At 41.6% G+C, this 27258-nt stretch overlaps 1 pseudogene; it reads left to right on the plus strand.

Moving 5' to 3' along the window:
• The first annotated feature begins 23309 nt into the window (after positions 1 to 23309).
• On the plus strand, positions 23310 to 26246 carry LOC102274312 (nonsense-mediated mRNA decay factor SMG5 pseudogene; annotated as a pseudogene).
• Positions 26247 to 27258: the final 1012 nt, after the last annotated feature.

Consider the following 27258-nt stretch of genomic DNA (forward strand, 5'->3'; position numbering starts at 1 on the left):
ATGAGTCAATTCTTCGCATGAGGTGGCCAAAGTATTGGCGTTTCAGCTTTAGCATCATTCCTTCCAAAGAACACCCAGGACTGATCTCCTTTATTATTATTATTATTTTTTGATCTCCTTTAGAATGGACTGGTTGGATCTCCTTGCAGTCCAAGGGACTCTCAAGAGTCTTCTCCAACACCACAATTCAAAAGCATTCAGTTCTTCGGCACTCAGCTGAAAAGCAGAGAATTACCTTGGGAGCACTTAAAAATTCAAATTCCCATGCTTCTTCCACAGACTCTGGTCTTATAGGTCTGGTTCTGGGATCTGTATCTTCAGCTGTTGCTGAGGACGTGGATACTCCCCTTTGAGGAACACTCAGGAAATCAACCCTGAATACACATTAGAAGGACTGATGCTAAAGCTGAAGCTCCAATACTTTGGCCACCTGATGCGAAGAGCTGACTCATTAGGAAAGACCCTGATTGCTGGGAAAGACTGAAGGTGGGAGGAGAAGGGGCAACAGAGAATGAGATGATTGGACGGCATCACCGATTCAATGGACATGAGTTTGAGTAAACTCTGGGAGATGGTGAAGGACAGGGAAACCTAGCGTGCTGCAGTCTATGGGGTCACAAAGAGTTGGACAGACTGAGCAACTGAACAACAACCACTGGGCTCCCAAACCTGCTCTTCAGGCAAATCTCATGTGCTCATTGTTCCAATACGCCTCTTACCTCTCATAACATTCTTTTCCTCTGTGAAAACGTAAACTTCATCAAATGATACTCTTGTTAAAAAATAAAGTGATTCATTTTTGTGGGTTTCATGTTGTTCTGTAATTCTTCATACATTTAGGAGCAGCCTTCGTGACTTTAAATTCTTAGTTTAAAATGTGCATGCAAGTAAACGAATTTCTCATGGATAATTCAAATTCTGCCACTCACAGACTTGACCACAGTATTTCAGAAATGGAGGAAAATCTACAGAGTTTCTTTAGGAAAGGAAAGCTTTTGGAATAATCTAGAATTTATGTGGGGCCATTTTGGGTTGTTAAAAAATGTTATATGTTGATTAAATTTAGTAATGTGACTTTTTTTTTTCTTTCAAAAATCAAGTTTAATTTCACTTTGATGAAGGTCAATGGGAAACTGAAAAACGTGAAAGTAAAATTTGAAAGGAGGTTCTTTCTGCCAGAAAATACATGAGGTGTTTGTAATTGAAATGAGCCACCTGTTATATTTTACAATTTGAGAGAATTATAAAGCTGAGCTTCCTTAGACGTTCTAGAAGAAGTTGCTACTTGATTTCTAGAATATTCTGGACTGGCACTGTCCAATAGAACTTTGTGTAATGGCAAAACTATTCTGTATCTACACTGTGCAATATAGTAGCTACTAACCATACTTGTTCTTGAAGTGTGATACGGGCGCTGAATTTTTAATTTTACTTAATGTTAATAATTTAAATCTAAGTAGACCTATTGGCTAATAGCTGCTGATATGGACAGCACAGGTCTAGGTAAATATACTCAGAATTCATCTACAGCCTTATATTGGGTTGGCCAGAACATTCATTATGGAAAAATGATATTATAGTATTTCCATTATGGAAAAACCCAAACGAACTTTTAGGCCAATCCAATACTTTAAAGTTACATATACTAAGAAAGTGTGAAAGAAAGTGGAAGTTGCTCAGTCGTGTCCAACTCTTTTGCCACCCGTGGACTATACAGTTCATGGAATTCTCCAGGCCAGAATACTGGAATGGGTAGCCTTTTCCTTCTCCAGGGGATCTTCCCAACCCAGGGATCAAACCCAGGTCTCCCACATTGCAGGTGGATTCTTTACCAGCTGAGCCACAAGGGAAGCCCACACAAGGGAAGCCCACATGTACTAAGCCCACACAAAATTCAAAGTTCTTTAAAAACTTCATGTTTAAAATATAATTAACTGGAATGCACGCATGTATGCTCAGTCGTGTCCGACACTTTGGACTCCAAGGACTGTTGCCCTGTCAGTCTCCTCTGTCCATGGAATTCTCCAGGCAAGAATACTGGAGTGGTTGCCATTTCCTACTTCAGGGGATCTTCTCATCTCAGGGATCAAACACGCTTTGCTTGCATCTCCGGCATTGGCAGGTGGATTCTTTACCAAGTGTGCCACCTGGGAAGTCCCAGTTAACTGGGATAGTGATTATTAAATGAATCATTCAAGAGGAGACACTTAGCCTTTAGGTCTTTATTTTCCTCAGTAGAATGAGAAGGAATGTGGCCCCATAACCTTTAAGGTTTCCCAGCTTTAATGCTTTATGATTTACATTTAGATTGTTTCTAAGTACTTAAAGTAAAGTACCTTCTTTATATTTCTTTTCCCCTCTGAAAATGTTCAGGCACATTGCCCACCCCACGTTAAGGCAGAACAGGGAGAAATCAAGAATACATTTTTCTTGACTTGCTGCTGTTTTCTGTCTACAGATTGTGTGTCAGGAAGATCCCCTGGATAAGGGAATGGTAACCAACTCCAGTATTCTTGCCTGGAGAATTCCAAGGACAGAGGACACTGGCGGGTTACAACCCCTGGGGTCGCATACTGTGGACTCAACTGATTGACTAACACTTTCCCTTTCACTTTTATCCAATAGGGCTGTTGTCCTCATAAGAAGAGATTAGGACCTAGACACACACCGTAGGAAGACCACAGGGAGAAGACAGTCATCTATAAGCCAGAGAGACCTCAGAAGAAATCAACCCTGCTAAAATATAGATCTTGGACTTCTAGCTTCCAGAATTGTGAGACTATAAGTGTTGTTTAAATTCTCCAGTCTGTGGTACTTTGTTCAGGCAGCCCTAGCAAATTAATATAAAGTTTAAACCACTATACGATATTTTTCATCAGATTACATACTATTTAAACCTTCTTTGGGCTTCCTTGGTGACTCAGAAGGTAAAGAATCTGCCTGCAATGTGGAAGATCCGAGTTTGATCCCTGGGTCGGGAAGATCCCCTGGAGAAGGGAATGGAAACCCACTCCCGTATTCTTGTCTGGAGAATTCCATGGACAGAGAAGCCTGGTGGGCTACAGTCTATGGGGCCACAAAGAGTCGTAAATGACTGAGTAACTAACACTTTCACAAACCTGCTTTATTTCTTTTTTTCCTTAAATGGTACAACCAATATTGCCCATACAAATAAGCAAATCTTTAAATAGAGTGTTACAGTTTTTTAAAGATTTAAAGTCTGGTGTTTCTATTACTTATTCCTTATCTCCTGTTTTTGATAAATCTTGCTTGCCTTGCTTTACTGCTGAGATTTCACCTTCTTAGAATCTCTATTTCTTCTTTTTTTAATTGATACTTTTATTTTTAAAATATTTATTTATTTGGCTCTGTCAGGTCTTAATTGCGGCACACAGGATCTTCGATCTTTGTTGTGGCATGCGGAATCTAGTTCCCTGATCAAAGATCAAACTCAGTCCCCCTGCATTGGGAGCATGGAGTCTTAGCCACTGGACCACCAGGAAAGTCCTTCTATTTCTTTCATGCTTGTTCTAATTCTAATTAACTTCTAAGGTCTGGTTCAGGTGGTCTCTGAATTCAGCCTGAGCTGCCACTGTTCTAAACTTACGTTGTATTTTGCATAGCACTCTATATAGTTTATTTACTTGAGTACAGTGTTCCTGTCTTGCTGATTTAAAAAAAATTGTTTCCCAGCACTGTGGGAACTCCCACAGTGATAAACTGATATTTAATAGGCACTACAGAAACATTTTTGGAAACAAACGTGTAATAGTATCGATTCTTTAGATCCAAAATTTCTGAATGGTTAGCCTTTCTCATATTCTTCAAATAGTCAGTGTTCATTGAACATTTACTATATGGAAGGCACTGTAATTATTAACTGTTCACTCTACTTGGGCTGTACACAAAACTTTAGTTGACATGTTTTCCTTTTTGCTGGATTGCTTGGTTGGGTAACCATTCAAGCATAAGAAGCATCACTTGATTGCACATTTAATACTTGATGTATTTAATACTGATTTAAACTGAGTTACTAGTGGGAGGAGTGAATAACTGAAATAGTTTTATTTGTACTGAAATAAGAAACGCAAGCTGGAATCAAGATTGCTGGGAGAAATATCAATAACCTCAGATATGCAGATGACACCACCCTTATGGCAGAAAGTGAAGAGGAACTCAAAAGCCTCTTGATGAAAGTGAAAGTGGAGAGTGAAAAAGTTGGCTTAAAGCTCAACATTCAGAAAACGAAAATCATGGCATCTGGTCCCATCACTTCATGGGAAATAGATGGGGAAACAGTGTCAGACTTTATTTTTTTGGGCTCCAAAATGACTGCAGATGATGACTGAAGCCATGAAATTAAAAGACGCTTACTCCTTGGAAGGAAAGTTATGACCAACCTAGATAGCACATTCAAAAGCAGAGACATTGCCAACAAAAGTCCATCTAGTCAAGGCTATGGTTTTTCCTGTGGTCATATATGGATGTGAGAGTTGGACTGTGAAGAAGGCTGAGTGCTGAAGAATTGATGCTTTCGAACTATGGTGTTGGAGAAGACTCTTGAGAGTCCCTTGGACTGCAAGGGCATCCAACCAGTGCATTCTGGAAGGAATGATGCTAAAGCTGAAACTCCAGTACTTTGGCCACCTGATGTGAAGAGTTGACTCATTGGAAAAGACTCTGATGCTGGGAGGGATTGGGGCAGGAGGAGGAAGGGGACGACAGAGGATGAGATGGCTGGATGGTATCACTGACTCGATGGATGTGAGTCTGAGTGAACTCCGGGAGTTGGTGATGGACAGGGAGGCCTGGCGTGCTGCGATTCATGGGGTCGCAAAGAGTCGGACACAACTGAGTGACTGAACTGAACTGAACTGAGTGTGCTCATAAGTGTATCTTTCCCTTTAGTATTCATTATGGAAATAAGATATACAATAGTTGATTAAAATAAGTCCTAAGTTAGTTTGGAAAATCAGAATTTAATATCACTTCCAGGCAGGCTGAGTTCAGTCTATTAAAGTTGGGTTTTATTTTATTTGCAAATGGCCATTTTGGCTTTATCATACATGCATAATGTTTCTGAGCTAAATGTTCTAAGAAATTTAATAGAAGAAATATTGTGTTGTATGTCATATTGAGTGACATATGCAGTAGTGATCTCTTTTAATTTAATAATGTATTCTTTTCTTATTTGACTTATACACATTGCTGGAAAGAAGAGCTCAAAGTGGGAGTAAAGGAAGGCTTGAGAAATAAGAGTGTGCAGTTTTTGTAAATTGAAAAGCATATGGGAATTCCCGCAGGAAATAAGATTAAAAAAGAAAATTGGGAACAATAAAAGAGAAGAGCAAAACTCAGTCTCCCTGTTTGGTTCACATAGGGCATAAAGCCATAGAATTCATTTGCTTGAAATTCTGTTGATTTAGTATATAATTTAAAAAATCATGAGATATATCTATCTAATCATAGCCTCTGCATCTTCTCTCAACAAAAGGAGAAGAATATTCCTTATGTATTCAGTGTTAGGATCAGGGCAGAGTAATTTTGAATTTATTAACCATTTCTGTCTTCAGCATCACACATCAAGGCATATGAGTCTTAAGAGGACATCTAGTTCAGTTCTCTTAACAGATGAGAAAAAGGAGACTCAAAGGAGTTATAATTGCAACACACTGGACCTGGCAGGATGGTATGGTCATTAAGATCATGGTGGAGTCTGCCACGCCTGAGCCCAAATTCAGACCAAATCATTACAAGTCATGAGTTTGGTCACCTGCCAGTATCTGCCCTAAATTGGGAAAAATATAACTTTCAAGAATGTACTCACGCATACGGAATATGCTTAGGACACAGATAGAAAGCCTTTACAATGTCGCCTAATGATCTCCCATCACTTCATGGCAAATAGATGGGGAAACTGAAAACAGTGGCTGACTTTATTTTTGTGGGCTCCAAAATCACTGCAGATGGTGACTGCAGCCATGAAATGAAAAGACGCTTACTCCTTGGAAGGAAAGTTTTCACCAACCTAGATAGCATATTCAAAAGCAGAGACATTACTTTGTCAACAAAGGTCCATCTAGTCAAGGCTATGGTTTTTCCAGTGGTCATGTATGGATGTGAGAGTTGGACTATAAAGAAAGCTGAGCACCGAGGAATTGATGCTTTTGAACTGTGGTGTTGGAGAAGACTCTTGAGAGTCCCTTGGACTGCAAGGAGATCCAACCAGTCCATCCTGAAGGAGATCAGTCCTGGGTGTTCATTGGAAGGACTGATGTTGAAGCTGAAACTCCAATACTTTGGCCACCTGATGCGGAAAGCTGACTCATTTGAAAAGACCCTGATGCTGGGAAAGATTGAGGGCAGGAGGAGAAGGGGACAACAGAGGATGAGATAGTTGGATGGCATCACTGACTCAATGGACATGGGTTTGGGTGGACTCCAGGAGTTGGTGATGGACAGGGAGGCCTGGTGTGCTGCAGTTCATGGGGTCGCAAAGAGTCGGACATGACTGAGCGACTGAACTGAACTGAACTGAACTAATGATCTTACTTCTTGGCATTCTTGCCCTTGTGCAAACTCCTCCCCTTGCCCATGGACTGTGCCTAGTGACTTGCTTCTAACCAACATCTTATGGAAAAGGTGGTGGGATTGTTTAGTTGCCAAGTTATGTCCAACTCTTTGGGGACCCCATGGGCTGTTGCCCACCAGCCTCCTCTGCTCGTGGGATTTCCAAGGCAAGAATACTGGAGTGGGTTGCCATTTCCTTCTCCAGGGGATCATCCCAACCTAGGGATCAAACCCATCTCTCCTGCATTTGCAGGTGGGTTTCTTACCACTGAGCCACCAGGGAAGCCCCATTTCCATGGTTAGGTTATAGAATACTGTGGTTTCCATCTTGCTGGCAGACTTTCTCCTTTGTGGGTTTTTGATGGAATAAGAGGCATATTACAGAGGCTCATGTAGCAAGGAACCCTCAGTTCAGCAGCCTTCAAGGAACTGAATTCTGCTAACAAGCCCTAAGTGAGTTTGGAAGCTGATTTCAGCTTTGTGAGATATCCTGAAGTAGAAGACCCATCTCAGTCATACTTGGACTCCTGACCCACAGAAACTGTGAGATAATGTGTGCTGTTTTAAGCCACTGAATTTTGGGGTAACTTGTTAAGCAGCAATAGATAAATAATACAAACAGTTCTTAACAAAGTAGTGAGGTATATGGTAAGGGCGGCTACTATTTTAGAAAGAGTTTAAAGAGATAGGAATGAAGAGCACTGAAGGGCCTTCCTGAGAGTCATGAGAAGCCCATTATAAACAGAGAGAATAGTATAAGCACAGCCCCTAAAGTGAATCTTTGAGTGTTTGAAGAAAAGAAAGGATATAAGAATGACTGGGAAGATGGTAGTCATGGGCTTAGGAGCAAGTTAATGTAGTGTTTTATAGGTCATGGAAAGGATTTGGATGTTAAAAATAAACGTGTGATAGGAAATGGAATAATCTGGTTAATATTTCGGCTGTTGTGTGGAGAACTGAATGGGTGTGTATTTGTGGTGGTGGAATAGGAATATTAGCAGAGAGACTCATCTAGTAAGGAATCCAGACAAGAGACCATGGCAGCTGGGACTGTGGGTGGCACAGCGGTGAGGGTGGGAAAGTGTCGAGCATGTAGTTTGGAGGCTTCAGGGATAAATATGCTGATGGGCAGCTGGGTGTAAAGCGTCACAAGAAGAAAAGGAGTCAAGGATGACTCTAAGGTTTTTGGTCTGAGAAACTTGGCAAACAAGTCTACTGAGATAGAAAAGGTATAATGGAGAATCTTAGGTTTCTGAAGAAGATTATGAGCTCATAGATGCCAAGCAGATATCCAAGTGGAGAAACTGAGAAGGCAGATTTATATGGGTCTGGGATTTAGAGAGGTGGGGTGAGGGACATAGATTTGGGTGTCATCATGGGCCTAGAATGAGTGCAGACAGAGAAGAGACCTGAAGCGTGAACCCAGAGGCATTCCAGCATGGGGGTGTGGGCAAAAGGAGGAGGAGTCAGTGAAGGATACTTGCAAAGAGCAGCCTCAGAGGTCACAGGAAAGCCAGGGGGTATGTTTTCCCAGAGGCCTAAGATAGCTGTTCTGTTGTTCTCAATTTTCTAGGTCAATGATTCTAACTTGAGTGTACATCGCAATCACCTAGAGGGCTTTTCTTTCTTTCTTTTTCTAAAAAGAACTTAATTTTTTTAGAATATTATTTATTTGTTTATTTATTTTTGGCCATGCAGCATACGGGGTTTTAGTTCCCCAACCAGGGATCGAACCCATGCCCCCTGCAGTAGAAGGGTGGAGTCTCAACCACTGGATCAAGAGGGAAGCCCCTGGAGGGTATTTTAAATCCCAGAGTGCTAGCTGCCTCCTCCCAGAGTTTCTGACTCAGTAGGTCTTGAGTATGATCCAAGAATTTGTATTTGGAAAAAGCTCTCAGGGGATGCTCAGGCTACTTATTCAGGCACCAAACTTTGAGGCCACTGTTATTAATCAAAAGTTATCTAACTATGGTCCATGGTATATTTGTGATCCATTTAATACTTTGTTGATTTTTAGAAAGTTAAAGTTATTGTGCTAGGCACTAGGGATACAAAAGGATTCAGTATCAAGTAGAGGAATTACATATAAACATTTTATGTACAGTGCAACGTGGTAAGTACAATGTGAGAGGCATGAACAAGGCAGAGTGGTGATATGGTGGTAAAGGAGTCAGAGAACGTTTAAGATACAGACTTTGGGAGAGCAGGTAATGTTTTATCTTAGTTATGAGTAAGGGTTAGGTAGTCATGGGGGGAAATGCATTCCAGGGATTAGTATGCATAATGGGGAGGCTTGAATAGACATGGTGTGTTCATGCGGTGCTAGTGGTAAAGAACCTGCCTGCCAATGCAGGAGACATAAGAGATGCAGGTTCCATCCCTGGGTTGGGAGGATCCCCTGGAGCAGGGCATGGCAAGTCACTCCAGTATTCTTGCCTGGAGAATCCCATGGACAGAGGAGCCTGGCAGCCTATAGTCCATGGGCTCGCAGAGTCAGACACGACTGAAGCGACTTAGCACACAGCACACACGTTCATGAGATTTAGGGCATTGTGAGAAATCTAATGTAGTGGTTTTTAAAGATTGGAAGGACAGTAAAAGGGGATGAGGTTAAATTTAGGCAGATGTCAAGATGTGGTCCGGTGGTAAAGACTCTGAGCTTCCACTGCAGAGGACATGGGTTTGACCCCTGCTTGGGGAGGTTCTGCATGCCTCACCAAGTGGCCACCACCCCCCCAAAAAGATAGACTTGGGCAGATATGTTATCATTTGTATTTGTTCTATTGTTTAACTTCTTCTCAACATTCAATTAAGTTTGAAGTTTATATAAACAACAATATTTATTTGAAAACCAATATGGCTTAAACCATGAGGGCTGTCCCAATCAGAGATTTTAAAAACTCAAGCAGTTAAAGTGATTTCCTTCAGAAGTGACCTAAAAAGCAACACAAACATACCATATGATCCAATTTATAGGAAATATCTAGAATAGGTAAACACAGAGAGACAGAAAGACAAAAAGCTATTGCCAGAGGCAGGGGAGGTGGGGACTAGAAAGTGACTGTAAACGGGTACAGAATCTCCTTCAGGGTTGATGAAATTAAAAAAAAATCTTTATCTTATATTGGAGTATAGTTGATTTACAGTGCTGTGTTACGATGAAAATATTTTGCAACTAGGTGGAGGTGATTGTCTCACACCATTGTGAATATACTAAATGCTAAGTGCTACTACATTACTCTTTAAAATGATTAATTTTGTGTTATGGGGATTTCATCTCAATTAAAAATTTATTGGCTCAATAATACAAAATTTAAATACAATATTCAAAAATAATGTGCTGTCAAGAGTGCAGATTGGGACTGTTTCTAATTTTCACATATATCTAGAGAGAAATGTCAGGCAACTTGATCTAACAATATAAAGGTTGTTCATCATTAACCTGGTTGAACATTAGAAAAGGAGTTTTTGATGAATAAAACAAAGCAACTGACACAAGTTTCAGAAGCTTATATAATTTAAATGATGACAATGTTTCTCTTTTTTTTGATGACATTTACTGACTGAAAAGTCTGTATCTTTATCTTAAGGATTAATGTCTCAAAATGGCATTGCATCGTTGAAGGTACTGTTTTCCTTGTGATTCATAACTGCAAAAAATTCAGTTCAATACTGGAAATTATAAATTGATTAAAGTCAGATTATCTGAGCATATAAATAACTTCCTGAAGGAAATAATTCATTTGGCTAAGATATTATTATAAATTGAAAAATTACAGTGTTTTAAAATTATGGACAAAATGTCCATAAATTTATCCTGTACTAGAACAACTACTATTATTTTCTATATTCCTTTACAGTTTTTAAAAACAGGATTCTTTTAAAAAGGATCTTATTTTTGGTCCTCAGAGGCAGAGACCTGAGTTTATTATACTTCTTGTCGTAATGAAGTACATCAATGATCTGTTCAAGGCCTTTCTCATTTTCTTTTCTTTTTCTTCTTCATTTCATCCCTACTCCAATTTCAATCCCCTTAGTCATTCTATTCTTTAATCTATGTTCTTTGAGTTGTATACAAACACACATTTTTGGGAATATCTATTGTGTTGTTTTGTTTATCTGTGCTTTTATTTTATATAAATAGTATCATTCAGATCTCATCCATTCCCCCAACTCTATTTTTAAGGGGCTGTCTTCATAGCATTATCCTTTCTGTTTTTCAACTCCCTCTTTGAGTTTTTTATTTCAATGATTATATTTTTCGTATGCAGAATCTCCAGATTCTAGCTCCTTATCTCACATGCTAGTACAGTAATGCTTAAATTCTCCAAGCCAGGCTTCAGCAATACGTGAACTGTGAACTTCCAGATGTTTAAGCTGGTTTTAGAAAAGGCAGAGGAACCAGAGATCAAATTGCCAACATCTGCTGGATCATGGAAAAAGCAAGAGAGTTCCAAAAAAAACATCTATTTCTGCTTTATTGACTACGCCAAAGCCTTTGACTGTGTGGATCACAAAAAACTGTGGAAAATTCTGAAAGAGATGGGAATACCAGACCACCTGACCTGCCTCTTGAGAAACCTCTATGCAGGTCAGGAAGCAACAGTTAGAACTGGACATGGAACAACAGACTGGTTCCAAATAGGAAAAGGAGTCCATCAAGGCTGTATATCGTCACCCTGCTTATTTAACTTCTATGCAGAGTACATCATGAGAAACACTGGGCTGGAAGAAGCACAAGCTGGAATCAAGATTGCTGGGAGAAATATCAATAACCTCAGATATGCAGATGATACCACCCTTATGGCAGAAAGTGAAGAGGAACTAAAAGCCTCTTGATGAAAGTGAAAGAGGAGAGTTGAAAAAGTTGGCTTAAAGCTCAACATTCAGAAAACAAAGATCATGGCATCCGGTCCCATCACTTCATGGGAAATAGATGGGGAAACAGTGGAAACAGTGTCAGACTTCATTTTTGGGGGCTCCAAAATGACTGCAGATGGTGATTGCAGCCATGAAATTAAAAGACGCTTATTCCTTGGAAGGAAAGTTATGACCAACCTAGATAGCATATTAAAAAGCAGAGACATCACTTTGCCAACAAAGGTCCGTCTAGTCAAGGCTACGGTTTTTCCAGTAGTCATGTATGGATGGGAGAGTTGGACTGTGAAGAAAAGCTGAGCGCCAAAGAATTGATGCTTTTGAACTGTGGTGTTGGAGAAGACTCTTGAGAGTCCCTTGGACTGCAAGGAGATCCAACCAGTCCATTCTAAAGGAGATCAGTCCTGGGTGTTCATTGGAAGGACTTGCGGGGAGCTGCCCGTTAGAACGGGGTCCTTTGTCTGAAGGACACAGCTCTGGGAGCTGCCTCAGTCCTTGAGGGTTTGCTTGCAAACATAGCTCTCTGTCCCGCCACCCCAGAGGTTAGGTGCTTATTTACTGCAGACACCTGGAGTTCTGGACAAACTTCTCACGCACAGGTAAATGTTATCTGGTGTAAGAAATAATAACAGGGTGCCATTCCCACGCTCTCAAGATTTCTTGTGACTTTTTGTAAGATGTATAGGTCAACCAAGAAAAAATTAACTGTCTTGTCTTTCTCACGCTCTCCTGTATAAATATAAGATGCTGAATAAAGTCGTGGTCAGACCGCTTCCCTTTGTGGAGACGTGCCTGAACCTCTTGACCCCATCTTTGTAGTAGTATTCTTTTGCTGTAGTATTCTTTCTCAGCCGCGCCGTGCACATTCTTGGGACCTGATTGACTTTGCCGGCTGGCTCCGGCAAGGACTGATGCTAAAGCTGAAACTCCAGTACTTTGGCCACCTCACGCGAAGAGTTGACTCACTGGAAAAGACTCTGATGCTGGGAGGGATTGGGGGCAGGAGGAGAAGGGGACGACAGAGGATGAGATGGCTGGATGGCATCACCGACTGGATGGACATGAGTTTGAGTAGACTCCGGGAGTTGGTGATGGACAGGGAGGCCTGACGTGCTGCACTTCATGGGGTTGCAAAGAGTTGGACACGACTGAGCGACTGAACTGAACTGATGATTCTGTTCCTGGTTCCTGTTTAACATTCTGTTGTTTCTTTGAGGATACATATTTTCTTTAAATTTTTTTAACTTAAAATCTTGATTTTAGCCAATCCATTAATTTGGCTTCTTCTACTACAGAGTGTTGAGTTTGTTGTCTTTCTACTACAGAACTTGTATTCCTCTAGCTGAATTTAGGGAGTAGGTTCCAAGGAAATCAGATGTTACCAGTGGTAAATCTGATATTACCACTTGGACTAAACCACACCCTCTTTACATTCCTTCCTCCCCCACACCTGACACCCCACACTTGATAGGGCCTGACCTCCCAGTGACCCACTCTCTCTCCCCTTCAGGGCACAGTTCTTTCCCAATGATTGCTTGTCTTGGATGAAATCACCTAGACCAGTGATTCTATAACTTTAGTGTGCATCAAAATCATCAGGGATGCTTGTTAAAACATAGAATGCTGGGCCCCCCACGCCCTAGACTTTCTGATATGTTAAGTTTGCGATGGAGAAGAGTATTTACATTTCAAAGAAGTTACCAGTTGATGCTGATACTGCTAATCAAGAACCCTGTTTTGAGAACTATGGACTTAGCACAATGGAAGGAGAAGAAAGTACACAAATAATTAGGGGTTAATCCACCTGTCTCTGGGCTTCCCTGGTGACTCAGTGGTAAAGAATCTACTTGCAATGAAGAAGACGTGGGTTCGATTCCTGAGTCAAGAAGATTCCCCTGGAGAAGGAAATGGCAATCCAGTCCAATCTTCTTGTCTGGAGAAACCCACGGACAGAGGAGGCTGGAAGACGACAGTCCATGGGGCCACAAAAGAGTCAGATACAACTTGGCGACTAAACAGCCACCACATAACTGCGCCTCTTGTTTTCTGCCCTTCCTCACTAGTTCCAGGGTCCATGCCTGCCTGGATATTACCCTGAAGCCTCTATTTAGCCCTGGCTGGTCCTGGCTGGTCCTCCTGCTATTATGCTGCCTATGATCCAGGACTGTGTGAGGTAGGATCAAAGACTGAACAAGGAAGTTCTCCTCAGTCTATTCCCACAATCGTGGTTTTGGAGGCTCTTCTGTTCTAGGCTGCCCATGTCTCTTCCCTCATTACTTCCGTCTGACTGGGACCCAACCAACTTGTCTCCTTAGAGGTTTCTGATGGTTATATGCTAAAATTTATTTATTTCTTTATTTACTTTTGGCTAATAAAAACTGTATTTATTTAGGGTATATAGCATGATGTTTTGATATAGGCATACATTGTAAAATGATACCACAATCACATTAATTAACATATGCATCATCTTCCATAGTTGCCATTTCTGTGTTGAGAACACTTGAGATTTACTCTCTTAGCAAATTTCAAGTACACAATACATTGTTATTACAGTCACCATGTTGTATATTCGATCTCCAAACTTCTTTACCTTACAACTGAAAGCTTGTATGTTTTCATCAGTATCTCCTCTTTTCCCCTCTGCCCTCCAACCTCTGGTAACCACCTTTCTGCTCTCTCCTATTGTGAGTCTTTTTTGGTTCCATATGAGTTTTAGGATTTTCTTTTTCTATAAAAATTCCATTAGAATATTGATAGGGGTTTCAGTTGAATCTATAGATCATTTTGGATAGAGCAGACATTTTGACAATATTAAATCTTCCAATCAATGAATATGGGTTATCTTTCCATTTATTTGTGTTTTCTTTGATTTCTTCCATCAGTGTTTTATAGTTTTCAATTTTTCATGTCCTTGCTTAAATTTATGTATAAATATTTTTTGTTGTTATTGTAAATGGGACTGTTTTCTTTATTCTTATTTTTTGGGGATTTTGTTTGTTATTGGTGTATATAAACACAACTGATTTTTTTTTTTTTGGTCGTGTTGTTCTTTGTTGTTGTGTGAGTTTTCTCTAGTTGCGGTTCGCAGGGGCTGCTCTTTGTTGCCTTGGGTGGGCTTCTCATTGCGATGGCTTCTCTTGTCGTGACGCACGGGCTCCAGGTGCTCGGGCCTCCGTAGCTGCAGCACGTGGGCTCGGTAGTTGCAGTTTCCAGGCTCTAGGGCGTGGACTCAGTAGTTGTGGCATGTGGGCTTAGTTGCTCCATAGCATGTGGGATCTTCCTCGACCAGGGATTGAACCTGTGTGCCCTGCATTGGCAGGTGGGCTCTTAACCACTGAACAACCAGGGAAGTCCCAGACTTTACTGAATGTATCCTAGACCTTACTGAATGCTTTTATTAATTTTAACAGTTATTTGGTGTGTAAGATGATATCATCTGCACAGTTTCATGTTCCTGGATCCACCCATCTCCCGCTTCTTTCTGCAGCTTCTCTAGGGTCAAGCACAGGTGCAGAGCCAGCATCTCGTGGTAGCTTGCCGTCTTGTCTGACCTTCTAATATTTTTGTGTATATTTTAAAAATATGACAAACCTATAGTTTTATAAAGTTTTACTGTCTACCTAGCACCAGTCATTGCTATTTTAAGGTTTATGGTTATGACACATAATGAATGTAACAATTTCAGAATACTATAATATTACATTTCTTGGATAAACGGTCATTTATTAATTACCCCCTAATGTTGGACATTTGGAATGCTTTCCATTGTCCCAACATGAGTTGTAGCATTAATTGTATTAAATTTTCGTACCTACAAAAGTATTTTTGGATATTTTCCTTTTGTTGTTGTTGTTTCCCTGTATTGTGAACGAGTTAAGGCAGCTTTCAGAGTGCTTTAAGTTCTGGGAGAATCTGCCTCTCTGTGTCTGACTCATTTTCTGAGTGGGTGGTGTACTGCTTTAACCTTGTCACTGGCAGGGAAGTTCAGATTTCATCTGCAAAAGAGGTCTGTCCTTGGAGTTCTCTTCACTGAAGTGTTTGCCTTTCTGCGATGATTGTACACATTCTTCCATCAATACACCAGTACTTGCTGGTGTCAGTTCTCCTTTTGAATTGAAAATTGCAATTTCCTTTGTTCATCTGGGCTATTTTTAAACTGGCAGCTCTTATTTAAAAGCCATAGATTGTGTTCCAGATTAACCCCTGTCCACATTTGGTCATGATGATTAAGCCACTGAGGGTAATCAAAATAATCAAATGAAGGAAAAGCACTTCTTTTCTAACTTCTCTGGCTAAAATGAATGTTCAGATAATGTGACTTTAGTTTTTATATAAATCCATAGCATTTTTGTAAGCAGCTTCTGAAAATAGATTAATGAATCATCATGGGAGAAGACTTGAGAATCTTTGATTTAAAAGGAACGTTAGCAGTCATTTAAGACAGTCTACCACACAAAAGCAAAACTCATCTACAGAGTGCCTGATAGTCCATCTGTTTTGATGGACTATCAAACCCCTATTAAACCCCTTCCATGGGGCTTCCCTGGTGGTTCAGACAGTAAGGAATCTGCCTGCAATGCAGGAGACTGGGATTCAATCCCTGGATCAGGAAGATCCCCTGAGGAAGGAAATGGCAACCCACTCCAGTATTCTTGCCTGGAGAATTCCATGGACCGAGGAGCCTGGCGGGGTACAGTCGATGGGGTTACGAAGAGTCAGACACGACTGAGAGACTTTTACTCACTCATCCATTCATGGCTAGAAGATAACCACCTCATCAATCAGCTCATTTATTTTTGGATAGCTTTAATGAAAAGTTCTCCTTTTAGAACAGTGTGGAGATTCCTTAAAAAACTGGAAATAGAACTGCCTTATGATCCAGCAATCCCACTGCTGGGCATACACACTCAGGAAACCAGAAGGGAAAGAGACACGTGTACCCCAATGTTCATTGCAGCACTGTTTATAATAGCCAGGACATGGAAACAACCTAGATGTCCATCAGCAGATGAATGGATAAGAAAGCTGTGGTACATATACACAATGGAGTATTACTCAGCCATTAAAAAGAATTCATTTGAATCAGTTCTAATGAGGTGGATGAAACTGGAGCCTATTATACAGAGTGAAGTAAGCCAGAAGGAAAAATACCAATACAGTATACTAACGCATATATATGGAATTTAGAAAGATGATAACAATAACCCTGTGTAAGAGACAGCAAAAGAGACACTGATGTATGGAACAGTCTTATGGACTCTGTGGGAGAGGGAGAGGGTGGGAAGATTTGGGAGAATGGCATTGAAACATGTAAAATATCATGTATGAAACGAGATGCCAGTCCAGGTTCAATGCATGATACTGGATGCTTGGGGCTGGTGCACTGGGACGACCCAGAGGGAGGGTATGGGGAGGGAGGAGGGAGGAGGGTTCAGGATGGGGAGCACATGTATGCCTGTGATGGATTCATTTTGATATTTGGCAAAACTAATACAATTATGTAAAGTTTAAAAAAAAAAAAAAGTTCTCCTTTTATTTTTTTTCTTGGATTGAAATCTGTCTTTTTAACATCTATGTAAAGATATGCTGACTTCCCTTTGTGCCACAGGGAAAAAGGTGTATTTCTTCTTATCATAGTCTTCTGAATATTTGAAGACATCTGTATGGTTTCCCCTAAGTGTTCTTTTTTAGAATAAATGTCCTTGGGCCATTCAGGCTTTTTCCCCTCCTTAAAATGATGATATCTATATCACTAATCATCTCAAATACTTTCCTGGATATTTTTCAATTTATTCATGTTCTTAAAATAAGGGTTGTAGGGCAGAAAACAGTGGCTCACAGACGTAGTGGAATCACTTTACATTCCTGTGATCTTGATTTGGGATGTTTTGCTTTACAAATATCTGTTAGAGACTTCCTCCAAAGTTCATTATGTAGGATTTCCCTGTGATATACCTATAGGTACATATTGTTTTCAATAGTCTTATTCTAGAACATAGTCTCCAAGAGATGGCAACCGTACTCCTGATAATTAGGTGTAAAAGTGATGATCATTAAGCTCTTTCATAAGGGCTATCGCATAAAGCCACATTGCTTTCAAAAGGAAATACGATTTGTAGAAAAAGATGAAAACATTATCCTTTACACCTGAGAGCTCATCTTTAATCACAGCTTGAATTTCATGGCCCATGATGGGAGAAAATAAAATAAGAATGTGTCACTACACTACAACTAGCAATAGGCAATGCTTTGTGCTACACCTGGAAGATTTGTGCTCTAATTATTTGTAAGGCATGTTAGACTTGGACTAAAAGGGATCTTACACGTCATCCCCTCCTAATTGTATTATACAAGTGACTGATCACTCATTGATCTCAACTATCTGGGAATCATTGTATTTTGATAGATTATTTGAGAGGTAATTGTACTCTTTTGTTTTCTTTACTTCTTTTTGTTTTTTTAGTTCCTGCTCTACACAAAAAAATGTTTTGATCATTTGGAACATCTTGATTAGATTAAATCAATCTATCTATTTAATAGAAAACAAAATCAGTTAATGTTTAATGATATTTATTATTTGTTAGCCACGTCACCCTCTCTCTCTCTTTCTCTCTCTCTCTCTATATATATAAAATGTGTATGTGTGCTCAGTCACTCAGTTGTGTCTGACTCTTTGAGACCTTATGGACTGTAGCCTGCCAGTTTCCTTTGTTCATGGTATTTTCCAGGCATGAATACAGGAGGGGGTTGCCATTTCCTCCTGCAGGGAATCTGCCCAATCCAGGGACTGGACCCGAGTCTCTTGCTTCTCCTGCATTGGCAGGGTGATTCTTTACCACTGTGCCACCTAGGAAGCCTATATAATACACACACACACACACACACACACAGTATGTTATATATAACATATATATATATATATATCTCCATCCCACATTCTGATCAAAGAACTAGATATCATTAGTGCTAAAATCATCCTTCCTTCAATCTGTACACCTCTTGATTCAGCCCTGTTCCCAACAACTGCCCAGTCCAAAATGCAATCTGAGCCTTTGTTATAATCATTCCTTTACTTTTATGTTTTTACTATCTCAGTATGTATCCATAGATAATACTTTGCCTTAGTTTTGCCTAATTTGAGCCTTGGTATAAATACCCTCATATTTTATATATTTTCCTATTGCTTACTGCTTTCGTTCAACACTATGTAATACATCCATATGGATATATGAAGCATGTTTCATTTATTTTTACCACTGTATGTTAAAAACATGTACTGCTGTATGTATTACAATTTATTTGTTCAACAACTTACTATTGGTATTTAATCAGGTTATTTCTGGGCTTCCCAGGTGGCACTAGTGGTAAAGAACCAGCCTGCCAATGCAGGAGACATAAAGAGATGCAGGTTAGATCCCTGGGTGGGGAAGATCCCCTGGAGGAGGTCACGGCAACACACTCCAGTATTCTTGCTTGGAGAATTCCATAGACGGAGGAGCCTGGCGGGATATAGTCCACGGGGTCACAAACAGACATGACTGAACGACTTTTACTTACTCACCATTCATGGCTAGAATATAACCACCTCATCAATCAGCTCATTTATTTTTGGATAGCTTTAATGAAAAGTTCACCTTTTATTTATTTTTTCTTGAATTGAAACCTGTCTTTTTAACATCTATGTAAAGATACACAATGGCACCCAACTCCAGTACTCTTGACTGGAAAATCCCTTGGATGGAGGAGCCTGGAAGGCTGCAGTCCACGGGGTCGCTGAGGGTCGGACACGACTGAGCGACTTCACTTTCACTTTTTACTTTCATGCATTGGAGAAGGAAATGGCAGCCCACTCCAGTGTTCTTGCCTGGAGAATCCCAGGGACAGGAGAGCCTGGTGGGCTGCTGTCTATGGGGTCGCACAGAGTCGGACATGACTGAAGTGACTTAGCAGCAGCAAAGATACACTGACTTCCCTTTGTGCCATACAGAGGAAGGTGTGTTTCTCCTTATCATAGTCTTCTGAATATTTGAAGACATCTTATGGTTTCCCCTAAGTGTTCTCTCACAAAGAGTTGGACATGACTGAAGTGACTTAGCACAGTATTTTGGGGTTTCCCGAGTGGCTCTGATGGTAAAGAATCTGCCCACAGTTTGGGAGACCTGGGTTGGATCCCTGGGTCAGGAAGTTCCCTGGAGAAGGGAATGACAATCTACTCCAGTATTCTTGCCTAAGGAAACCCCATGGACAGAGGAGCCTGGTGGGCTACCGTCCATAGAGTTGCAAAGAGTCAGACACAACTGAGTGACTAACACACACACACTCTCCATGAGGTGTTAGAATTTTCTCCTTTTTCTTAGGGTTATGGACTTTTCAAATCTCCCAGGGTTATATCTGGTCCTGAGTTACCTGTCTGAGGGAGCAGCTGAGTCAGCCTTCTTGGCCAGAGTGTACCCAGCTGATGCCAATTATGCAGAGTCAAACCAGGTGTGTTAACAAAGTAACAGACCAGAGGCTTTGAGAGCCTAGCATGTGGGACCCAAGCCTGGGGTACCAGCAGGTTGAGCAGGAGTATGCTCTAGAGGTTGGGACATACTGGTGAGTTCAAATGTATGGTCCAGAGGAGACTCTCCTTTACATCCATCTCAAGAAGGGGATTTAATGCTGTTCAGCTGTGGACTTCACGAGTTTTAGTCCAGGCTTCACAGAATTGTTTCTGACTGCTCCCTGGCTTCATTGGGAACAGCTGTGCAGAGTTGCCTTATATCAAGAAGCCTGCTGGGAAACTTATCCAAATGTCCTCCAAGGAAGACAGAGTTGTGGTAAGTAACTGGTTACATGGACCTAATCATTAGTGTTGGAGTAGAACACAGCCAGGAGCCAGCTGACTTTTATGTTCATTCAGAGAGAATGGATCGTTCCTAGGAATTTTTCAGACTGGAAATGTTTAACTTAGAGAAAATCCGTCTGTCTTAATTTATGCTTGCCTTTGTTTTCAGAGCTGACAAACTTGGGAGTTTGGGAGATGTCTTTAAGCCTATTTGTAAGCTTTGTCCAATCCTGGTTGATGTAGGCCTATTATCTTGGGACAACAGGCTTCCCAAAGTCATCCTAGGAGGGTTTCTGGGAGTTGTCATCTGAGGTCAATAGGTGTAGTTAGAGGTTAAGAGGAAAGGAGAAAAGGCCAGTAAATATGACTTCAGTCCACCCCTATTGGTATCTGCCTTTCAAATCGAATCCATGTCTTCGAAAATAGTATAATAAATTTGGAAGCTTAGATTTTTTTTTCTCTCCCTATCTTGAGCTATCTGGCTTCTGACTCTTAGGCTTGATGTTATTGTTTCATCATTAAGTCATGTCTGACTCTTTTGAGACCCAGTGGGGTGTAGCCCACCAGGCTCCTCTGTCCTCAGAATTTCCCAGGCAAAAATACTGCAGTGGGTTGCCATTTTCTTCTCCTGGGGACCTTCCCAACACAGGAACTGAAACCAATTATCTTACGTCTCCTACACTGGCAGATAGGTTTTTTACCACTGAGCCTCCTGGGAAGCCCCTTAGACTTGATTGGGAGTGAAATTTCCTTTAGAAAAAGTGTGCGTGTGTGTGTCTTTGAATCTAACCTAGATCCTTCTCCTCCAGGTTGTTTTCTCAGTACCTTCTCCCTTCACTCAGCTTTCTCAAGACTGAGAAAGGCTGGGCTAACCATTATGTACCATTCCAGGAAAAGCCTCATGTTGGTTGATGGAGATTTTGCTTTGGAGATTTGAAAATTCTAGCGACTGCTCGTTCAATTTCTCTATTTTGGCTGCTTCCTTGTTTTCCTGCCCAAATTCCTTCTCTTACTCTGCCCCCATCCTTCTTTCTCTCAAATTTTCACATCCTACTAACCAACAGATCATAGGTATTTTGTACGCTGTTCTAGCTCTATGTATACTCTGTGTGTTCAATGAGTCTTATGCATTTGACATTTAATGATATTTATTCTGGTTACTGAATCAAAGTTTTAAAGTATTTGCTTAATTACTATTTTTTTTTTTTACTTTTTAAAAATGCTAGTCATACGAAAATGTAGATTCATAAATTGTACCAACTAAGAAGTTGCATTAGAATGACTGATTATAGCAGTATTGAGGAACTTTGGGGGAGAAAACCCCAGTCATTATCACATGAATCTCTTAAAATTTACATGTTAGATTTTAGTTTTTGAAGATGTAATTTTCCACTTTATATTTTATTTCGTATTCCACTTTTTCCAAGTAATTATTTTTATAAATCTATAATTATTATATTAATGGACACAATGACTTTCTGTCATATATATAGACATGTATGAGCAATTAATTGATGACAGACTATTTTGATTAATTTTAATTCCATCCCTCCCTCCGTCCCTTCCTTTTCTCTCCCTCTCTCCCTTCCTTTTTTCCTTTCCTTTATTAGATATACATTTGGAACAGACCTCTTATTAATGTAGCTTTTTGCTTTTGTTAAATTTCCTTAGGCATCATTCCTATGAATAAAGTTGCTGGCTAAAGAATATGAACATAAATGGTTTTACAAACTTAAAAGTATTTTCAAAGCTTTTAATGCTTCCAGTTATGTAAAGTCTATATAAAGTTTCACCATGACTTTGAACATCATGTATTATAATTTACAAAATGCTTTCTTCCTTTGATGTAATTAAATTATTGTTTGTTGTTTGTTTTAAATTGCTTTTTCTTTAGTATGAGAAAGCAGGACATTTTCTGTTTTGTGTTTGCTCTTTGTATTTTCTTTTATATGAACTCTGTTTGTATCATAAGATATATTTCTCTTATCCATCCTGAGAGTCTAAAAGCAAATTCTGCTGAGAGATAAGGAATTTTATAATTTTTGCATTGAATATTATTTAAAATATTTTATTTAAGTATTAATCTATTTAAATATATTTATACTACAAATACTTTCACTTAGTAGAATCTAGGTTGAAGTCTCCAAAAAATATCCACAACCTTTTGATTATAAATTTGCATTATAAAAATGGTAACATTTCTTATCTCAGTATTTAAATTAATTTTAACTAATTTAATTAAATTTAATTTTGATATGGAATTTAAAATTCTTTATTGCAGTTATGGAGATTACATTGTATTTTATTTCACTCAGGCATGTATTTTAAATAGTATAATGGAGTGTTCTGATACATTATAATCATTGAATTGGAAATGGATAATTGAGGAACTGACTTTTGAAATAGGCTTCATTTACTTACTGTTTTTTACTGAGCATCCTCTTGAACTAGGTATTGTTTGGTACTAAGAACCAAATGGTAAATTAATTTCAGCCTTTCTCTGAGAGAACTTTGTGGTCCAATGTGGAAGCAAGAATGATAGATGATTATAATGGATGTGCTACGGTAGGAGAAATACAGTCAAGAAAAATTCACAACCATTTGGGTCCCAGAAACCCAAAGGAGGCCAGTTCCTCTGGGGAGGGGAGGCATCTAACTGAACTTTAGACAAAGTAGTATTTAAACTGAGGTCTGAAGGTATTGCCTCCTTCATACAAAGGACCTTACACATCCCCACTGTGTTGCTCTGGTGACTATTACTGTTACTGTCCTTGGTCTCTGTGTCGTTCAGTTGCTCAGTCATGTCTGACTCTTCGCTACCCTGTGGACTGCAGCACTCCGGGATTCCCTCTACTTCACCATCTCCCCCAGAGCTTCCTCAAACTCGTGTTCACTGAGTTGATGATGCCATCCAACCATCTTGTCCTCCGTCATCCCCTTCTCCTCCTGACTCTGTGAGTGAGTACTAATATATAGTTTTTGTCTTTTTCTCAGAAGACACAAATCGGTGTTGTGGGAAGAGTCCAGCCCTATGGAGAGCAGCCAGGTAGAAGCCCTGAAGGCCAGACTCCTCTACCAGGATGTGTGCAGGGCAGCTCAGTGTCTCGACCATTTCCTTCTAAAAGGAAATGCCCACGAAGAGCTTTTCAAGCCTCATGTCCTGGCCCTCAGGGATATGGTCCAGCAAGTCTGCATTAAACTCATGTTCCTGCACCCAGTGGAATATGGGAGGAAAGCAGAAGAGCTGCTCTGGAGGAAAACGTACTCTGACGTGGTTCTGCTGCTGCTGAAGCCCAACAGAAAAAACACGGACTCCTCCGAGGAACAGTGGGAAGGCCCCCTGTGGGCGCATCTAAAGGGTGGCCTCAGGTTCTATGAACACCTTTTCCTGTTCCTGCAGGAGCACTACCAGCTGGGCTTGTGGAGCTACATTGACTGGCCTCACAGTGCCATCCACTTCATCGGCTGCAAAAGAGCAGGTCCTGCATCAGAGGAAGAGGTGGACTGGGCACGGATGGCCTGCCACCGCTGCCTGCTGTACTTGGGAGACTTGTTCCGCTTTCAGAATGAGTTCCTGGCCCTGCACACCAAGGACCTGGCAGAGAGGTGTTATTACAGAGCCCTGTCAGTGGCACCACACATGGGCATGCCCTTCAACCAGCTGGGAACTCTCATGGGAAGCAAGTACTATGGTGTGGAAGCCACATACTTCTACCAGCGCTGCCTCCACTCGGAAGTGCCTTTTAAAGGGGCATCTTGGAACCTCAAACAACTCTACCATCATGCGGGAAAAAGATATAGCCGGCTGAAGAGGAACCAGGGGAAGAAGCTCTCTCCCAGCCAGAGGCGGTGTTGGGATAACAAAAGGTTACTGGTTAGTTTCCTCTACCTTCAGAGCCTCTTGCAGCCTCAGAGGAAATTCAGAGCCACCAGGCTCATGGCCTTGTGCCAGCTGGTTCTGGAAGACTTCCGTCTTTGTCTTTCCTATCGGCCCTGCCCATCCAACCAGAGCCAGGCCTCCAGAGAGAGAAAGCCTGCAAGAGGCTACCAGTTCCTCCCCGACCTCCTCATCTTCCACATGGTGGTCCTCTGCCTCATGAGCGTGCACAGCCTGAGGACAGCGGGCTCCAAGCAGCACAGGACAGCGGTCACCTTCACCTTGACCCTTTTCTCCCATTTAATTCAACACGTGACGACACGCCTCCAGGCTGAGCTCCAGAAAGGGAAGCTGACTCCAGAGGTGTACGTCCCCAGGGACAAGGAAGACCAACAGAAGATGGAGGCTGGGGAGGGGCAACAAGATGGTCTAGCCCCCTCCCCTGGGCCCCGCCACAGCAAATCTCAGAAAACCCACAGGTCATCTCACGTTTCCAGTGAGGGTGACAACCCAGAAGCCAGTTTTCATTCTTGCTGTGACTGGGATGAGACAGAAGAAGATGAAAACACATCCTTATGCTCACAAGTCAGCTCAGAACTCAGCAGTGAAACCACTTATTCAGACACAACTGATGATGAGGAAAGTGGCTCCCTGAATCCACAAGCAATGCAGGAGGGTGGAGCCAAATCCAAAGATAGAATTTCCCCTCCCAGGGATAAGCTGAAGACGTGTCAACTTCCCAGTCATCTCCTAGGTCTCTTAAAAACAACCAGTTCCGCTAGCCTATCAGCCCCGTCGAGCCACAAGCTTCCAGGCAAACATGGCTTTCACTTGGCTCCTGTCTTCAGCCACAGTTTCTTTACGCCTCCTAGTCCTGCCTCCAGCAAAGCATCTGTCACAGAGGATGACGTGAGCAGCTGTCTCGAGACAGAGCCTCCTGCTGGCTGCAACTTGGGGCAGAATGCCTCCATCAGCCAACCCTGCAGCAATCTCCAGACCATTCAGAAGAAACTGCAGGTCCTCTCTGCAGAGGGGCTGCTGCCCACGGTCAAGGTGATACTGGGCTGGCTCCGCGCCAACTGCAGTCTCCTCACCGCACATGGGTGGAGCCTGTTTAGCCTGTGGGACCACCTGTCCATGCTGCTGAACCTGCTGCCCTCTGTGCGAGACCTTCAGGAGCCAGGCCTGGGCCTGTCCTACCATCTCCGTGAGCTACTGCAGAGCTGCAAGGGCCCACACCTTCCCCAGTTCCTGAAGCTCCCAGAGGACATTGCCCTGGGCCAGCACTGGCTGAAGCAGGCTTCCCAGGAGCAGGACCCACCTCCACTCAGCTCCCAAGATGAAGCTGCTGTGCGCGTCTGTTTCCTCAGAAGCTTTGGCCACTTCGCCACGACACTCCCTGGACAGTTCCTGAGGTATGACTCTCATTCAGGGGTCTTTGTGAGCACTGGGTTTGAAGGACCAGACAACCCATCTCAGCAGTTGCTAGAGAAAACTTCCAGGATCAGATTTTTCAAAGACATAGTACAACTGTGGCTTCAAAGTGAGGTGGTGCTGCTGGAGAAAACTCTCAGGCACATCCAGATTCGGTCAGCTTTGACCCTTTACCTGTTCCCTGACCCCCGGGCCCTCTGTGAGCACCTGCCAGTCATCCGGCAGCTTGCCACCAGCAGTCAGTTTCTCCTCATCGTACCCAACATCGTGGTGGACATATTGTATATCCTGAGAAGGGAGGACAAGCGGGCTTCAGCAGCCATCACCTTCCTAGAGGGGGAGCTGAAGAGAGGGAACCAGTACCTTCTCTGCCAATCCTGTGTGTCTGTGACGTTGGTGAGACCCAGGATGACCAGGCCAGACTCTGATGCCTGGGACCTCTATAACATGCTTGACATCTGCAGAGGTCTGCTGGACTCATCCTGGCTGGGGACCCCTGACCACAGGAGTATGATCACCATCCTCACGGGCATCTGTTTAGACAACCCTAGGAATCTCTCATACCCCCTGCAGCTGGTGCTGGGGACGGCAACTGAAGCTGGTGTGGAAGTCAAGAATGTCCTGCGCTTCTACAGGAAGTGGAAGATGGTCAGCTGATGTGGTCATATCTCCCTACTTCTCCCTCAGCACTTACACATCAAGCTCAGTCTGTTCACCTCTCTTGTTCGCACCTAATGTTAAAGGTTTCTGTTGTGTAAACTCATATCTGTACCTACCTACCTATGGGTAGAGTCTCAGTGGACCATCTCCCAGAGGCCTTCATGTTTCCTTCTTTGTTGTCTTGACTTGATATCACATTCTGTCTGAAAAATATCTCTAGATTAAACTAACTCAGTATTTGGTGTTTTTGTGGTAAAGCAGCAACTTAAGGAGGCATTTCTGCGTCCCTGCTCAGCTGGTGGAACTGTAATTTGTTTTGCTCTGTTTTTTTTTTTTTTTTTTTTTTTGCTTTGCTCTGCTTTGTGACATGAAACTTTTTAATGCTATTTTATTGTAATGGATCATGCCTACTATGTAAGGTAGGCTTGGCCATCTGTGAAAGCTCAATAAATGGAAAGTTAAAATTCTGATTGGAGTGAAGGGTTTTATTGCAATTCCTGGTTACTTCTTCACTGTCTTTTATGCTCCATTCAGGTTTTTCCCTTTTGGCTAGGACTAGGTCAGTAGCCCAGAACACTGTGATAGGATTTCATTTGCTCCCTCTAATATGATAGCAATAGCCCCAAGGATCAGCTGATCTGGTTCCAGTTATCTTCCATTGGAAGATAACCTACTTCCCAGATTATCTGGGAGTAGGTACTATTTAGTGGTACAGTATTGGTAAAGTTTCTAATTTGGCTACTATGACATTGTCTCTTGCTTTTTCCCTGGCTCTCAGATTCTTTTGGGACCTCTTGTCAACATTGTACTGATGTATACTCTGGAGAGCAGCTCTTTTAGCAAACTCCATTAGCAGAGTTTGAATGTGGACCCTGTAAATACTGGCCACAAGTGAATATCTACCGATTTACTCAGATTGACATGCATTACAAGTATTGACATTAATCTCCTCCCCTCCTCCCATCCCCAGAGTTCTTCCCTGGTAAACCATCACATTTCAAGGCCAAAC

Source organism: Bos mutus, chromosome 14 (assembly GCF_027580195.1).
Source record: "Bos mutus isolate GX-2022 chromosome 14, NWIPB_WYAK_1.1, whole genome shotgun sequence".
Taxonomy (NCBI): Eukaryota; Metazoa; Chordata; class Mammalia; order Artiodactyla; family Bovidae; genus Bos; species Bos mutus.